The sequence below is a fragment of the Triticum urartu genome, chromosome 3A (assembly GCF_056163025.1).
Source record: "Triticum urartu cultivar PI428250 chromosome 3A, HENAU_Tu73, whole genome shotgun sequence".
Classification (NCBI taxonomy): domain Eukaryota; kingdom Viridiplantae; phylum Streptophyta; class Magnoliopsida; order Poales; family Poaceae; genus Triticum; species Triticum urartu.
The window spans coordinates 311,699,930-311,718,656 of NC_141875.1; positions in this window are offsets into that span (position 1 = coordinate 311,699,930).

An 18,727-nucleotide genomic window follows, 5' to 3' on the forward strand; every position below is an offset into this window, starting at 1 on the left:
GTGTAAAACAAAGGTTTTGCCATCATTGATAAGGAGGGGGTGATAGCGGCGCGCTTTCGGCTTGCCCTAGTCCTAGTAGTCATACTAGGTGGTCTACGCACGTGTAGATTTATTCTTTTTCATGTCTCGTGTTCGCCGTACTGCCACGACTGTTGATGAATAGACGGTAACTTATTCACGGGGAAACCCTTGCTGAGCGTGTTTGCGAGAGAGAGAGAGAGAGAGAGAGAGAGAGATGACCTTCAAGAAACTAAACTAGTGATAAAACAAGAAACTAAAAGACTCGATTGCAAGATCTAAAGATATACCTTCAAGCGCTAACCTCCCCGGGAACGGCGCCAGAAAAGAGCTTGATGTCTACTACACAACCTTCTTCTTGTAACGTTGTTGGGCCTCCAAGTGCAGAGGTTTGTAGGGCAGTAGCAAATTTCCCTCAAGTGGATGACCTAAGGTTTATCAATCTGTAGGAGGCGTAGGATGAAGATGGTCTCTCTCAAGCAACCCTGCAACCAAATAACAAAGAGTCTCTTGTGTCCCCAACACACCCAATACAATGGTAAATTGTATAGGTGCACTAGTTCGGCGAAGAGATGGTGATACAAGTGGTATATGGATAGTAGATAAAGGTATTTGTAATCTGAAATTATAAAAACAGCAAGGTAACTAATGATAAAAGTGAGCGTAAATAGTATTGCAATGCTAGGAAACAAGGCCTAGGGTTCATACTTTCGCTAGTGTAAGTTCCCTCAACAATAATAACATAATTGGATCACATAACTATCCCTCAACATGCAACAAAGAGTCACTCAAAAGTCACTAATAGAGGAGAACAAACGAAGAGATTAGGGTAGGGTACGAAACCACCTCAAAGTTATTCTTTCCAATCAATCCGTTGGGCTATTCCTATAGGTGTCACAAACAGCCCTAGAGTTTGTACTAGAATAACACCTTAAGACATAAATCAATCAAAACCCTAATGTCACCTAGATACTCCAATGTCACCTCAAGTATCCACGGGTATGATTATACGATATGCATCACACAATCTCAGATTCATCTATTCAACCAACACATAGAACCTCAAAGAGTGCCCCAAAGTTTCTACCAGAGAATCACGACGAAAACATGTGCCAACCCCTATGCATAGGTTCATGGGCAGAACCTGCAAGTTGATCACCAAAACATACATCAAGTGAATCACGTGGTATCCCATTGTCACCACAGATACGCACGGCAAGACATACATCAAGTGTTCTCAAATCTTTAAAGACTCAATCCGATAAGATAACTTCAAAGGGGAAACTCAATTCATTACAAGAGAGTAGATGGGGGAGAAAACATCATAGGATCCAAATATAATAGGAAAGCTCGCGATACATCAAGATCGTATCACCTTAAGAACACGAGAGAGAGAGAGATCAAACACATAGCTACTGGTACATACCCTCAGCCCCGAGGGAGAACTACTCCCTCCTCGTCATGGAGACCACCGGGATGATGAAGATGGCCACCGGAGAGGGATTGCCCCCTCCGACAGGGTGCCGAAACGGGTCTAGATTGGCTTTTGGTGGCTACGGAGGCTTCTGGCGGCGGAACTCCCGATCTATTATGCCCTCGGATGTTTTTGGGGTATATGGAGATATATAGGCGGAAGAACTACGTCAGGGGGGGCACGAGGGGCCCACGAGGGTGGAGGGCGCGCCCCTGCCTCGTGGCCTCCTCGCAGGTCCCCCGACGTGCACTCCAACTCTTCTGGGCTTCTTTCCTTCCAAAAATGAGTTCTGTGAAGTTTCAGGTCAATTGGACTCCGTTTGATTTTCCTTTTCTTCGAAATCCTAAAACAAGGTAAAAACAGAAACTGGCACTAGGCTCTGGGTTAATAGGTTAGTCCCAAAAAATGATATAAAAAGTGTATAATAAAACCCATAAACATTCAAAACAGTAGATAATATAGCATGGAGCAATCAAAAATTATAGATATGTTGGAGACGTATCACTCGTCGAACTCCCACTTAAGTTCGGTAGTATCACCTGCACTGGTATCATCGGCACCTGCAACTGTTTGGAAGTATCCATGAGTCACGAGGACTCAGCAATCTCACACCCGCGAGATCAAGACTATTTAAGCTTATGGGTAGGATAAGGTAATGAGGTGGAGTTGCAGCAAGCGCTAAGCAAATATGGTGGCTAACATACGCAAATAAGAGTAAGATGAGAAGCTACGCAACGGTCGTGAAGCTAGAAGTGATCCTGAAACTACTTACTTTCAAACATAACCCAAATCATGTTCACTTCCCGGAATCCACCGAAAAGAGACCATCACGGCTACACACGCAGTTGATTCATTTTAATTAAGTCAAGTGTCAAGTTCTCTACAATCGGTTATTAACAAATTCCCATCTGCCACATAACCGCGGGCACGGCTCTCGAAAGTTTATACCCTGCAGGAGTGTCCCAACTTAGCCCATCACAAGCTCTCACGATTAAAGAAGGATATTCCTTCTCCCGGAAAGACCCGATCAGTCTCGGAATCCCAGTTACAAGACATTTCGGCAATGGTAAAACAAGACCAGCAAGACTGCCCGACTATGCCGACAAATCCCGATAGGAGCTGCACATATCTCGTTCTCAGGGCACACCTATCGGGATTTGTCGGCACAGTCGGGCAGTCTTGCTGGTCTTGTTTTACCATTGCCGAAGTGTCTTGTAACCAGGATTCCGAGACTGATCGGGTCTTTCTGGGAGAAGGAATATCCTTCGTTGATCGTGAGAGCTTGTGATGGGCTAAGTTGGGACACCCCTGCAGGGTTTAAACATTTGAGAGGCATGCCCGCGATTATGTGGCAGATGGGAATTTGTTAATATCCGGTTGTAGAGAACTTCACACTTGACTTAATTAAGATGAATCAACCACGTGTGTAGCCGTGATGGTCTCTTTTCGGCGGAGTCCCGGAACTGAACACGGTTTGGGTTATGTTTGAACGTAAGTAGCTTCAGGATCACTTCTAGCTTCACGACCGTTGCGTAGCTTCTCATCTTACTCTTATTTGCGTATGTTAGCCACCATATTTTCTTAGCGCTTGCTGCAGCTCCACCTCATTACCTTATCCTACCCATAAGCTTAAATCGTCTTGATCTCGCGGGTGTGAGATTGCTGAATTCTCGTGACTCACGGATACATCCAAATAGTTGCAGGTGCCGATGATACCAGTGTAGGTGATGCCACCGAACATAAGTGGGAGTTCGACAAGGACCTTGGTCGTTACTACGTTTCGTTTCCTGATGATCAATAGTGGTGCCCAGTTGGGACGATCGAGGATCTAGCAGTTGGGTTTATCTTCTTTTTCTTTTGGTTGTCCGTAGTCGGACTATGAGTGTACTCTGATGATGTATGAATTATTTATGTATTGTGTGATGTGGCGAGTGTAAGCCAACTCTATATATCCATGTCTTGTTCATTACATGGGATGTTTGTGAAGATGACCCTTCTTGAGACAAAACCACTATGTGGTTATGCATCTAAGTCATGCCTTGACACGTGGGAGCTATAGCCACATCGTGGGCGTTACATGCATGCCTGGAATACAAAGTGATAGAGAGCTATATTGGTGTCCGGACTTTAGAAGAGAGGGGGTGTTAATGTGCTCGTGTGCTCGTGTCTGGGGGAGAGAACGACTTGTGTGTGGGGGGCGACCGGGGGGGATTAGCTTCAGATAAAGAATGAGGTGTCTATATTTGAGGGAATTTAGAGTAATTGAGATATATATGGTCAATAGTGTGTGCACTCATGGTTGATCAATTTGTTTCACAGTTTGGACTATGAGATAATGATACTTTTGAACATGCACACATACACATTTTTGCTTTTGTCATCATATTTAGGATAAACACATTTAGAATTTCATTTGAATTGGACTGTATGATGGCATTTGCTTGTACTAGCTCAATGATCCATATTTGAATTGAATGGACAATCTAATTTCGAGTTGGAGACATTGATTTTCAAAACTTGCACTTTTTTGTGTGCAAAACAAATAAATTCTCGGCCATGATATCATAGTCGGCCGTACAATAGCAGAACACTCATAATTTCAAGTGCCAAAAGCTTTCAAACTTCCCGCTCACATCGTAATATCTCACGCTCGAAAGTTTAGCCCTGCGATATTCCTGTTTTACCCCTGCCACATGAACGTTATAGGGCTGCTTTGGTAACTACATTGTTTTTCCCTCTTTGCCCCCAACATTCTTTCTTAGAGCCCCTCCCCTTCCCCTCCCCGACCCCCCCCCCAACCATGGAAAGCCACCGAATCTAGTCCTCCGCCACAATGGTGGACCTCACACCCCGCCGGATCTACCTTCCACACCTTGGAACCTCCAACTACCAACTCACCACTTCACCGGAGCCGCTTCAGTGACTAGCTTGTCCACCGCTCCAGATCTCCTTGACCGCCATCATGGTCCACCGCACCAGATCTGCTTAACCGGCGCCCTCGTCCACCACAGTCACTACAAGAAAAAGACACTTTCATGATGTTACGTGTTTGTCACAGTAGAAAATGTTATGACAGAATCAAGATAGTCATACATGTGATGTCGTAGAAGTGTTCCATGACATTACCAAAATTATCATCATGGAAGTGTTCAATTCCATGACGATAAATGCCGCATCATGGAAGTGCTTTCGACAAGGGTGACCGACACATGGCATCCGATAACCCGCTAATAGCCCGGACCAATGAGGATTTTCCACATGTAAAATTCTCATTGGCCGGAGGAAACACGTGTTGGCTCACCGTTGGGACAGATGTCATCCATTCACTGGACAGGAGTCGCCTATGATACGTCGACACGTGGACCGACCCAACAGTGGCCCATTCAGGTTAAAAGGCCGGGCCTGTCAAAATAAGCAGGCCGGCCCATTAGCGACCTACTTAAGGCAGGCCCATTTACAAGCCTGGCCCATACAAGTTACATAGAATCGGCCCATCAATGGCACAGTCTACATTTGACAATTTCTAGCCGATCGTCAGTTTTAGCCCGTTAACGGCCCGCTACATCTTTGGGCACAATTGTGGCCTGAGCTTCTTTCGGCCTGTTAGCGGCCCATCGTCAGTTCCAGCCCGTTAATGGCCCGGAACATCTTTCGGCCTTTTCTCGGCCCATTATGTAGTTGGGCCAATTCTAGCTCGCCGTGACATTAGGCCTGTAAATGGCCCATTCGGTAAATGGGCCAACAACTAGCACATTTTTTCTCTCGGCCTGCTAACGGCCCTACTGTATACTATCGCCTCTAGAAAACATACACTATATAATAAAAAGACTAAGGCATAGAAACGTACAATAATCCTACACTATACAATAAAGAAATTACAGTCGAATGTACCCACTGGGCATTATTGTTCGGCACCAGTGATAATAAAGCATACACAAACAACAAATTACATACACTGGATAAATAAAGCTCATACATCATGGACACGCATCAACAGAACTTACCATTTGAACTATAATCTCTTCAGAAAATATTATTGATCGGATTTAGATAGCACAAATTTCAGTCTGCAAAATCTCCAATTCCTTCGTGGTTACCTCGGTGTCTTGTTTCATTTTTTGACTCCTGCATCTAAAACCTGCATGTCCAGTCTCAACTTATTGATTGTACGTTGAGAATCATGTACATGTTGTCTTGCCACCTCTAGTTGATGCTCGAGAACATCAGCACATTCAAATTACAATCCATAATCATTCGGTAACGGCCATGCCGCACTGCTCGCAGATCTTTGTGTTGATGTCACTTCATCTTGAAATGTTTCTGTAAGTACACATGACTAGGGCAAAAATATAGTTACAACAGTGAAGCGAGCAAGACAGGCTATTTTGTACATGGCAAAACAGGACTAACAATAATGTTAGACGTCATGAAGCATAAGTAGGTGATATTTCAAAAATTATAAAAATGGTAGTTCGTGCAGCCTGCATACAGAAATCTCTCTTAGCTCACCACAGGAGCATGATGTTGGGGCCAAATCCAAAACACGGAGAGGTTACAAATTTAGACAACACGTTGCATATAAGTAAGCAAGCAGTTGGCCATTCTGTAGCTTAATTAAAGTCTTAGGGAGCATAATGAACAACAGAGGGATTCATACAAACCTACTACAGCAAGCAAAGCTATGCAATCATTAGCCTAGTATAAACTAGATTGTGAGCCTCATGCAGTAATAGTTGGTTAATAGGCTTCAAAGCTTCAGGCACACTTCACCAGAGTAATTAAATGGTAAGGCCTTTAATTATGTCAACTAATAGTTATACAAGTACCCAACAACAGGCATCATTGTTTGGGCATATCATTAATTGAGGACAAATAAAGCAATTGCAAAGAGCAAATTAACTATGCCTGAAACAAATAAGGAATTGAACTGTTGAGTTGGATACAGTGACTTACCTTAACTGGTTGAACAGGCTCAGCGCTGCTCCTACTTCTCTTGCAAGGATCCTTCCTAACATCTTGTACATGGAAATCCTCAATCTTATATTCATTGCACCCCCTCTACAAGGTGACACAAACTATTTACTCGTCTCCTTGGAAGATAAATATGCATACTTTTCAGTCTGTGAACACAAAAGCATGAGATTATAACAAAACAACACCACATAATGAAACATGCCACATCTCTTGCACCTGCACACAATGAAATGAGCATTTACTATGTGTGCACTATGTAAAAACTAGGCATACCTTCGAACTGGATCTCCAGGTACTCTTGGAGAGCCTACTTTAGTGTACAGCCAAACCTTTATGTCACCTATGACTTAGACAAGCCCCCACTACAATAGCCCTTAGTGTTTAAATCATTGACAAGCTCTGTTAGAGTGTTAGGTCAAGAACAACAACTAATCAAAGCAAATGGTTTTGGTATGGCTGGCTGATGCAAACAAGCAATTGAACAGATGTATCAATAAAAGAAGCAAAGAACGAGGCTTAAAGACCATCACTTAACTGACCAGATTTAAGGGGCATTTAAACATCATGTGCAATGTATGAACTAACATAAACATTGCATATTCCAGATTCTACAATGGAATGCACATGTATTAGGTTATGCCATGTATGATGATGCCTAAATGTACACTATAGCAGGCAAGAGTGATTCATTATTGCATGCACAATTGAATTGCAGGTTAAGGGCCAGTTCTATTCCACCTTTTCAGAGCTTATTATCAAAATAAGCCATAAAAGATGTAAAGAAGTCATTTTTGAGTTATGGGCTTGGGCTTAACTTATTTCGCTTTGGAGGGGGGTGTTTCGGGTAGAATCTCACTAAAAATTGAAGGGAAGGGGAATAGTGAAATGACTCTGTTGTCTACCTATATTACACTCAAGCAATTGCCCTGCCCGCTTGCATCTCCTCTCCCCTTTCCCTCTACCTCGATCCCCTACATGCAGCGATAGGGTTCCTCCAGCGAGCAGTCACCACTCGTCCCATCTGGCCTGGTCCTTGACGATGCTCTACCAGCTAGGCTACATGGCCGGCGGGTAGGGCCAAATCTCCCCAGCTGCTCCTCCCTCTGGCACCGCCCCTCATTCTCATGGTCTCCAGCAGCTTCTCCACTGTGGTCCGTCCAACGCACTACTCCGGCGGGCACCGCACAACTATGGCTGATGCCACACTGCGGTAGAAGGCACCTTATTCCCCCTCCCCTCCTTCCAGGTCGTTGCCTTGAGGTGCCGTTGAAGGATGAGCTCATCCAACAAGGTGAGGATCTCCTTTGATTTTTTGCCAAATTTTCATTCTGATCCACTATACGATGAATTGCTATGAGCTGCTTCTGCTGCTGCTATATGATGCATTGCTATGAGCTGCTCCTGCTACTGCTAAATGATGAATTGCTATGAGATGCTGCTGCTATATGATGAATTGTGATGAGCTGCTGCTATATGATGAGTTGCTATAAGCTACTCCTGCTGCTGCTATATGATGAATTGCTATGAGCTGCTTCTGCTGCTGCTATATGATGAATTGCTATGAGTTGCTGCTAGTATATGATGAATTGCACACTGCTGCTGCTAATGATGTATGATGAGTTGCTATGAGCTGCTGCTGCTATATGATGCTTTCCGGTGGTGCTGCTATATGATAATAACCAGCCACTTGGACCATTGAATTTCAATAAATAATTGTTCTTCATTTAAATGTGGGTCATGCGTTCTTCATTTAAATTAGGCAATGGGGTCTCTATGGAAGATATTGACCAAAGTAGATTGTGCCAAGTAGATGGTATCTTTGTATTTGCATTTTGAACAGATAGTCATGGTCGGTTTTCCTATCATATTAATTACTGCAGTGGGTTCAATTTGTGATGTTTGCAAGTCAAATTAATTTTCATATGGGCAGAAAAATGACAAAATATAATGCAATCTAGACTTTTCACTGATCATACCAAAGATAAGCTGAAAAGGAAGGCAATGAAAAGAACTGGTTGGCTTATTACCTGGAGCTTATATTCACACGTGCTTATTTTCTTAGGATAATTCATAATAACTGTCCCTAAGAAACTTGGCCAATAGAACTGTCATACCAACAACATTTCACGATGATTGCAATGGAGGATTGACCTACCATAGCACACTGTATAGGCTCACCGCTGCCTCTCCTTTTCTTTGCGATGTTCCATGAAATTGCCACATACATCTTGTACTTTTTCATTGTGTAACCCTATCTGCAAGTTGACACGGCTAATTTTAGACATCTCTACATCATAATACATTGCATATCCCTTGTGCATATTTAAACCACCAATTAACGATTGTGTGTGTAGCATAAACTAGCCATGACTCTGTGTGCTGGACTAGCAGGCACTCTAAGGGAGCCTAATGTAGTGCACTAGTATTCCTACATGCCACCTACAATTTTGTGTAATGTACTACCTCTGTTCCTAAATATATGTCTTTGTAGAGATTCTAGTATGGACCACATACAGATGTATATAGATGCATTTTCGAGTGTAGATTCACTCATTTTGCTCCGTATGTAGCCTATAGTGGGATCTCTAGAAAGACTTATATTTAGGAACGGAGGTACAAGGTAGTATCATGTATGACCTCTACATATCTAATTTAGCAGCCAGTAGTAGAAATCATTGTCTGCACAAAGGGATTACTGGTCGAAAATCCTAGCAAAGCACGCTGGCAGGCACACAACAATACAAGAGAGAGAGACACACTTACAAGATCATAGCAATGCCTCGGTCCAGGATCATGGTTGGCCAAGCTGTTAGATCCATAAGAAACATCATCCTTGTAGTTTTTGCCAGCTGCATAACAGGTAACAGCAACATGTTAGTATATTTGAAGTACATCGGGCAGGTGATGCTGGACGGGTTTAAAGGTGAAGTACCTAGGTCATGACGGGTGCTTTGCATCTTGCCAGACGGTGGGAATCAGGTTAGAAATGTCAAGGGTGATGACGATGCGCTGGCTGTCGAGGTCCGGTAAGGAGATATAGAACCGTCGAGTAGGGTGTTTATGGAGCGGCTCCGGTAGGGTGGACTACGGTGTGGGCGAAGCAGATCTGTGGCCATGGACGAGGGAGTCGGTGAAGCTGCTTCGGTGGTTGGGTTAAGGATGGTGTCGACGATGCGGATCTGCGGCCGTGGACGGGGCATCAGAAGCTGCTCCGGTAGGTTGGATGAGGGTGCGACGAAGCAGATCTGTGGCCGTGGACTTGTGAGTTGGCAAAGCAGCCCCTGTAGGGTAGAAAATGGTATAGGCGAAGCTACTCCGGTAGGGTTGATGATGGTGTCGGCGAAGCGGCTCCGGTAGGGTTGAGGAAGGTGTCGGCGAAGAGGATCAGAGGCCGTCGAGGGGGGCGTCGGTGGAGCGGCTTCGGGGGGGTGTGGACGAAGCGTCTCTAGTGGGGAGTACGAATGAGCCGTTGCAGATCCGCTGCGGTTGATGAGAGTACCGGCGAAGCAGATCCAGCGCCGGGGACAAGGCCGGCACTGAATGGGCTGTGGTACAGTGGTGGATGAGCAGTCTACTAGTTTCTAGTGGAGGCGGGAGGGGTAGATGCGGCGCAGAAGCAGATCCGGCAAGGTGGACGCCGCTAGCAGTGAATTGGCTCTGGTACGCCGGTGGATGAGCAGTCTAGGGTTTCGAGAGGGGAGGGGAAGAAAGGCCAATGAAGTACGGATGGAGTGATGTAAGATGCTCTCGTGATGTGGAGTTAGTTGTTTTTGCGGGAGGGGAGTGGAAATGGGGGTGTCGTGTGGTGGGGGGGGGGGCGGAAGTTACCAAAGCAGCCCCGACTTATTATGTAGATGAGGGCGGTATCGTTAATGTTGTTCTCCGTGCACCAAGGAAGGGGGAATTTCGCATGCTAAAGACTAGGTGGCCGAAATTTTGGAAGGATGCAGGAGATTTTGCCGCCCGCGGGATCGTTCGTACCCAGTTTCAACTAATTTTGGATTGTGCTAGCGGGAAGGTCATGCGAGACTGTGTACACGGGGCACGTGTCAGTAGATAATAACTGGTGTGAACTCCACCCCAGAAAAAAGAGACAATAACTCGGGATGATGCGTCGATAACTTGGACGTTCACACGAGCGTGGCCAATCGTACAGGTGTAGAGGCGCATTCACAAAAAAAAGGGATCCAATACTCGGCCTATGTATTTCTCGTGTAAATAGATAATTTAGTGCCATTGATTATTTACTTTAAACATAATGCATTGACGTGTTAGTGTAGAGGCGCACAAAAAGAAATGGATATTGTAGTCCCACAAAAGAAATGGATATTGTAGTCCACTACTTAAAAGTGTTACCTCATATGATTACATAGCCTCCATTTCATAAATTGCATACCCGTTGAATTCATATATGAATATTACATATATTATTTCATAGTAGAACCTTAAATCATCCAAGACTAATGAATTTGAATGCAAGAGTAACAATGGTGCATGTACATGATAGTTACATTGGTTGTTTGAAGAAACATCACTGTAACTTTGGCATGCACAATTGCAAAGGTTTATTTAGATAGAAAAAATGTGATATGTGAGTGTCAATCTTTATAGCGTTGAATCGATATTGTACCTTTGGCCACGATATGAAGTAGATATTGATTTATGTTCAAGCGATGCACCTCCACAATCGCTAGATAGTGATACGTGAATGAATTGTGCAATCTCTCTCACACGCATACATATCTCATTTCCCCGTGGGCATCAGAATCACACAAGCGCACTTCATGTATTTCTCTCCCTCCGTCAAGGTTAGAATTCATCTTTCTACCCCGTCCTACAAGTCTCTCACACAGAAACACACACTATCTCTCTGTCGAACACGCCCACCCCTTTAATTCCGCCCACCCACAGCCACTAATGTCTCAAAGGATAATTATGTCTCTCACACATATGCCTAAGGTTAACTCAAGTTCCGGAACCATATGAATACATACAATGTGATTCCAGCAGAGCACCTTTTGTTTTGAGATTTCTCTCTCTCTCTCTCACACACACACACACACGGGCGAGTAGACCTTGTTTATTGCTTCATTTTTTCGACACTTGCATGCACACCGTTTGTTTATCTTCGTGATGCTTTAAGTATGCATCGCACACATCCTATCTACCTATCCCTTAATATAGATATGTGTCACACAAACTCCTTCTCCGTACTAGCAAGATGCCCATGCGTTGCACGGAACATCAAGATGCATTTGTATGGGTAGTTTATCTTGTGGGAGAAAAGGATGAACGAGGGAATGCCTTGTTTGCAAATGTGGAGAGGGGTGTGGGTATCTTTTTGCAAAATTGCCATAGTTTCCTTCCTATCCGTCAGATGTAAATCGGATGGCCTATATTGCAGGATGGCAGGAACACCATCATCACCATTCTGTTTTTTATAAGAGTAGAGATATGTAAGTGTCACTGCCCCCACCCACCCACACACACTTCCCGACACCGAAGGAGTAGGGTGACACCTCGATCTTGATATTAATCCATTGATTGGCTTCTCTCTCAAACACACACACACACACACACTACCCGACACCGAAGGAGTAGAGTGGCACCTCGATCTTGATAGTAATATATCTACTCCTCTTTCACACACACACAGACACACACACACACACACACTCGCTAGTTGTGCCTCCGTGCATACCGCGCACACTCTCGATACGTATTTCTCTCCCTCCCCCTCCCCACCCCCACCCCCACCCCAACAATGATAGCAGAAGGGTGACAACTTGATCTGATCTTAATCTGTCAATTAGTTTCTCTCTCAACATTGTGTCTCTGTGCCTCGCTCAGACACACTCGATACGTCTTTTTATCCGTAGTGCCCTCGATATGTAGACTTTTCGCGTGCGCACAACTGTAGTGACGATGACACTGAACCCAATGTGCTTTGTTTTTACCGGCCTCATGTGACAGTTTTCACCCTGATTTCCGTTAATTAACAAGACAACCTTTTCTTTGTTACTACTAGTGAATCTAAAATCATTCGGGGCGGACATAAAATATATCACTTCAACCCAATTATCGCAGTAACTATTTTAAAAGAAACTAGCTAGATGCCCGTGCGTTGCACGGAACATCAAGATGCATTTGTATCAGTAGTTTATCTTGTGAGAGACTAGCAAGATGCCCATGCATTGCACGGAACATCAAGATGCATTTATATGAGTAGTTTATCTTGTGAGAGAAAAGGATGAACGAGGGAAGGCCTTATTTGCAAATGTGGAGAGGGGTGTGGGTATCTTTTTGCAAAATTCCCATAGTTTCCTTCCTATCCGTCAGATATAAATCGGACGGCCTATATTGCAGGATGGCAGGAACACCATCGTCACCAACTCTGTTTTTTATCTCTACTCCTATAAAAGACTCAGTTGGTGATGATGGTGTGTCTGCCATCCGTCATTTCTGACCATCAAATCTGCATCTAACAACTATGATGTAACTCATGGATTTTTGCAGCAAGACCCCACTTCCCTGCTCCAATTTGCAGAAACCCCTTAGTATATTGAAACCAACCACATCCCTCCCCCACCTCATCAAAACAGCCACAAGGAGTATATTTTGAGTGAAACCTAATACAAGTATATTTTTAGTGATATATACACCAAACTAGAGTGTTTTTCTTTCAAGTTTGTGAACATGTATTATTATATTTTGGATCCGTTGCAACGCATGGGCACATTGCTAGTAAGAGTAGAGAAAAGGATGAACGAGGGAAGGCCTTGTTTGCAAACATGGAGAGGGGTGTGGGTATCTTTTTGCAAAATTGCCATAGTTTCCTTCCTGTCCGTTACATATAAATCCGACGGCCTATATTGCAGGATGGCATGCACACCATCATCACCAACTCTGTTTTCTACTCCCTCTATTCCTAAATATTTGTCTTTTTAGAGATTTCAAAAAGTAACTACATACAGAGCAAAATGAGTGAATCTACACTCTAAAATATGTCTACATACACTACTGAAATCACCTTCTTTGCTGTCCGCCAGGTCTTTGCCGTCCGCCAGCTGACGGCAAAGAGCCTCTTTGCCGTCTGCTTCCACAAAGCAGACGGCAAAGAAAGGGCAGATGGCAAAAATGCTATTTGCCGTCAGCTGCTTCTTTGCCGTCGGCCAGCTGACGGCAAAGAGCTATAAGGCAGACAACAAAGATCCAGGTGGGGCCCATAGGGCACGGCGTGGCTAGGTTAGATTCTTTGTCGTCCGCTAGCGGACGGCAAAAGAGGTGATTACTTTGCCGTATGCTGGCGGATGGCAATGTTAGTCCTTTGCCGTCTGCTTGCGGACGGCAAAGAGGAGACGTAGGCCAGCCCTAACGGTGGCCCTCGTTGCCGTCTGCTAACGGATGGGAAAGAAGGCTCACTTAACGGGCCGAGCCATCTCCCCCTCACTCTCTCTTTCTCTCTCCCTCCCTCCCTCCTGTGCGCCCGCCTCTCTCCTCTGTCGCCGCCGCCAGCCATCCCCGCCCCGTTGCCCCTCCGCGCCCCATCACCGGAGTGGCCTGCGCCGGGCCACCCCGGTGCTGGACCCCTCCTCGAGGTCCCTGCGCCGCCCCGCCCGGCTGCCGTCCTCCTCCCCGCGGCCCCTACGCCGCCCCACCCAACCAGCCGACCTCGCTGGAGCAAGAGGTAATTTTTTTCTCTGTTTTTTTTTCCTTTTTTTGTTCTCTATTTTCTTGATTTGTTTTAGGTTAGTGTGAGGTTTAATTAGGTGTAGTTTTGAGTTTTTAGGTTTAGGTTAGTGCTAGGTTTAGGTGTAGTTTTGAGTTTTTAGGTTTAGGTAAGAAGAAGAAGAAGAAGAAGAAGAAGAAAAGGAAAAAAGAGAAAGAAGAAGAAGAAAAAGAGGGTTCCTCGGTGTCGATGGTACCCTAAATAGCAAGTATCTTCAGTGCGAGGTACATGTGGCCGTCGGTGTCGAATACTACATTCACGTCCCACAAGTGACTCATGGGTCCTGCGTCCAGCAACAACAGTTCTCGGCGTCGATGGCGGTCGAACACCATTGCAAATTTGTCTGGCAGCCTCAGAGATGACGATTGAAAGCTAAGTGTTGAAACTTGAAACACCGAGACTAACTCAAGTCAGTTCGGTTGTTTGAAATTTCAAAACATGGCTTTAATCCTCATCGCAGAGGCTGCCGGACAAATTCGCCAAGGTGTTTGACCGTCATCGGCCACCAGAACTATTGTTGCGAGACGTCGGGCGCCAGCTTCACTTGTGGGATGTGGATCTAGTGTTCAATGTCGACCGCCTCATGTACCTTGCACCGATGGTAGTTGCTATTTAGTTTACCTGGGGACGAGCGGATTAGAGGGTTCCTCGGTGTTGATGGTACCGTAAATAGCAAGTATTGTCATTGCGAGGTACATGTGGCCGTCAGTGTCGAATACTTGCTATGTTACTCATCTTTTGATTTAAATATGCAGGTATTTCGTCGCTGCGAGGGTCTAGTGTTCGACGAGCTCCGCCCCTGCGTTCGTTGGTGAGCACAAATGACATCTCCTCCTCCCCCCTTCATTTGCTTTGTTCCGGTCTTCGTGCCGATGAAACTTGCTAGCTATAGGTGTCAATCATCAGTATGCGTAACCACTATGCGTCTCCCGTTCGAAAGGGTTACATCTATAAATATGCATGCATTTGCATATTTATAATCGTGATTCTTTCGAATTGTCCAACGTTATCCATGGACAGCCCGAGTATGTGTAGATTGGGTTCGTTTTCCCATATGCTCAGCTCTGGATCCGATGCAGAATTTCGTCAGTGCCTCCCTGTTGTTCTCCGGGTACACCTTCTCTCTGCTTATTGCCGAGACGTGTATCAGGAGAACATCGGGGAGGTGCTGCCGAAATTTTGCGTCGGATCCGGGGTAGAGCATGGGAAAACGAACCCGGTCTACACATACACGGGTGGGATTAGGACCTATCTTTACCTACTAGCGTGTAGGTTGCATGGACGTAATAAAACTAACAAACTCCATTAACTGATGGATATGCTTTGGTTAATTATGTATATATTTCTTGTGTGTCTAGTAGGAAGTCAATATGAGTGATCGTGCATGGATGTACACCGGTTACACTAGTCAGAAAGTTTGGACCGAGGAATGGTTAACAAAAACCAAGGGGTTTGTTAGAGCCGCATTTGCAAATGGCCAGGTAATTAGGTGGTGCCCCTGTGCCCGTTGCGACAACTATAAAAAGAGGGATGAGCTTGAAATGAGTAAAGACCTGCAGAAGTTTGGTTTTATGCCTGGTTACACGGTCTGGACATTACATGGTGAGTCTGCCCAACGTGCCAGAGCCGAGGTTCGTCGTCGCACCGACGAGCATGGTACCGGGACCGTAGACATGGTGTAAGACTTTGACGATGCTCGGGACTCGGACGAGGAGATGGAGGAATCTGCAAAGGCCTTCACTGAAATGTTGGAGTCCTCAAAACGTCCTCTCCACGAGCACACTGAGCTTTGTCAGCTGAATGCCATCTCACAAATAATGGCTTTGAAGGCTCAATTCTACTTGGGCAGAGAATGCTACGATGCGATGATGATAGTATTCGGCCGATTTCTACCCAAAGGCCATGTGCTACCTCCAAACCTGTACCAGTCAGACAAAATCCTCTGTGCTCTTAAGATGCCCTATGAGAAGATACATGCCTGTGAGAAAGGATGTGTCTTATTTGGGCTTCAGTATGAGGACTTGAACTATTGTCCCATTTGCAATTCTTCTAGGTATGTTGTGGTAGACAACGATATGGGTGAGAAGATGAAGACCAAAATACCCGTTAATGTTCTTCGATATATGCCAATCGTACCAAGACTTCAACGTCTTTTCATGGTCGAAGAGGTGGCCAGACAGATGACATGGCACAAAACGGGCAAAAGAACCGAACTAGATGCAGATGGGAATGTGATGATGGTGCACACATCGGATGGTGAAGCGTTGAAGCGCTTCGATTCATTACATAAGGAAAAAACGGCAGATCCAAGGCATCCTCGAGTCGCCGTCAGCACAGATGGGTTCAGTGTGTTTGGTCAGATGGCAACCCCATACACTGTTGGCCCGTGTTTGCCATTCCACTCAATCTCCACCCCCCGGGCAGATTATCCAACGAAAGAATATTTTCCTGACGTTGATAATTCCAGGGCCCAACTATCCGGGGAAGAATATGAATGTGTACATGCAGCCTCTTAAGGACGAATTGCAAGAAGCTTGGGATAAAGGGTTCAAGACATACGACGCCTTTAGCAAACAGAACTTCATAATGCGTGCCTAGTACATGTACTCGACGCATGACTTGCCGGCGTATGCGCTATTCGTTGGCTGGTGTGTGCATGGAAGGTTCCCGTGCCCCACATGAAAGGGAGCTCTTGAGTTTCGTTGGCTGATGGCAGGGCGCAAGTATAGTTGCTTCGACTTGCATAGACTGTTTCTACATCCTGTCCATAAGTTCAAGAAAGACAAGAAGAACTTCATCAAAGGTAGAGTTGTCAAACACTCTGCACCACCCGCATTGATAGGCCAACAGACCCTAGATCAGTTAAACGCTCTCGAGCCAAATCCAGAGCGTCCAGGGTATTTCAAGAGGTATAGTAAGGAACACACCTGGACTCACAAGACATGCTTCTGGGATCTGCCTTACTTCAAAGACCTCCTTTGCCCACACAACATCGACGTGATGCACACTGAAAAGAATATTGCCGAAGCCATTTTTGGTACATTGTTCAGCATAGAGGGGAAATCAAAGGATAATACTAAGGCTAGATTCAATCAAGAGGAGCTATGTGATAGACCGTTACAAAACATGAAAGAACTGAAAGGAAAGGGGATCAACTGGACGAAGCGAAAGGCATGGTTCAATCTTGGAAGGCCAGCTATGAAGGAAATTATTTTGTGGGTGAAAATGCAGTTGATGTTCCCCGATGGGTATGCAGCAAATCTAAAGAGGGGAGCAAGTCTTCAAAAATTGAAAATATTTATTCTAAAAAGTCATGATTGGCACATATGGATTGGGCGGATAATGCCGGTGATGTTGCGTGGCTTCATCCCTGAGGATGAATGGCAAGTACTGGCAGAGTTGAGCTATTTCTTCCGTGTTCTTTGTGCGAAAGAACTATCACCTGGCCTCCTAGAAGAAATGGAACAGTTGGTGCCGGAGTTGATCTGCAAGTTAGAGAAGATCTTTCCGCCAAGCTTCTTTAATCCAATGCAACACTTCATTTTGCATCTCCCGACCGAGGCACGATAGAGGGGGCCCGTGCAAAATCGTTGGTGCTACTCAACTGAGAGGATGCAGAAGACGCTTCGAGCTGAATGTAAAAATAAACGTAGAATAGAAGCATCGATGGCGGAGGCATTCATCGCTGAGGAGGCGGAAAACTTCATGACCGCACACTACGAAGCCAAAAATCGTCATTTGCGTAATCCGAAGCCTCGGTACAATGCTGATGAACCTCAAAAGGGTCAATCCAACCTCAGCCAATTCAAAGGGAATCTCGCACCAGCCGGTGGTTGGAAACCAGTAAGGTTGGATGTTGAAGAATGGCGGACCATTTCGCTGTATCTCTTCAACAACCTAACAGAAGTGCAGCTGTACATCGAGTAAGATCTCGGTACATTGTTTCACAACTTCTAATTCCTTTGAACTTCTCTTATTCCTGGATATTTAATGCAGTCTATACGTCGCCATATTCTCGTACGGAGCGGTGATCCAAAAGGATTCCGTCGAAGAGTATGAGCTTCTGGCAAAACAAGGAGCCGAATTTCTCGGTTTCATCTCTTGGTTCAAAAAAAGGGTAATTTCCATTAGACCCATTCTTTTCTTTGGCTAATTTGCGACTAATACAACAATCCTTTCATATTAAACTTGTAGGCTAATTCAGAGATTATGGATGCCGAATTGAGACAAGTAGCTAATGGTTTTGACTATAAGGTCTGTTCATTTGACAAAGACAAATATTTAGGAACAGACGGAGTATAAGAGTACACATGGAGATATATCTCCAGCATGGTCTACAACAAAAATGTGTTGGACTGGTTAGCGTCGGATGCTCGCAACACGATGACCTGAGTTCGAATTGTGTCTTTAACTTTAGATTTTTATATTATATATATATATATATTACTTATTTAATATATATACTTCTTTCGCTACTGTACTAATAGTGGAACCCACAGAGTACTTAGAATACAAGATTAAGGATGGACTTG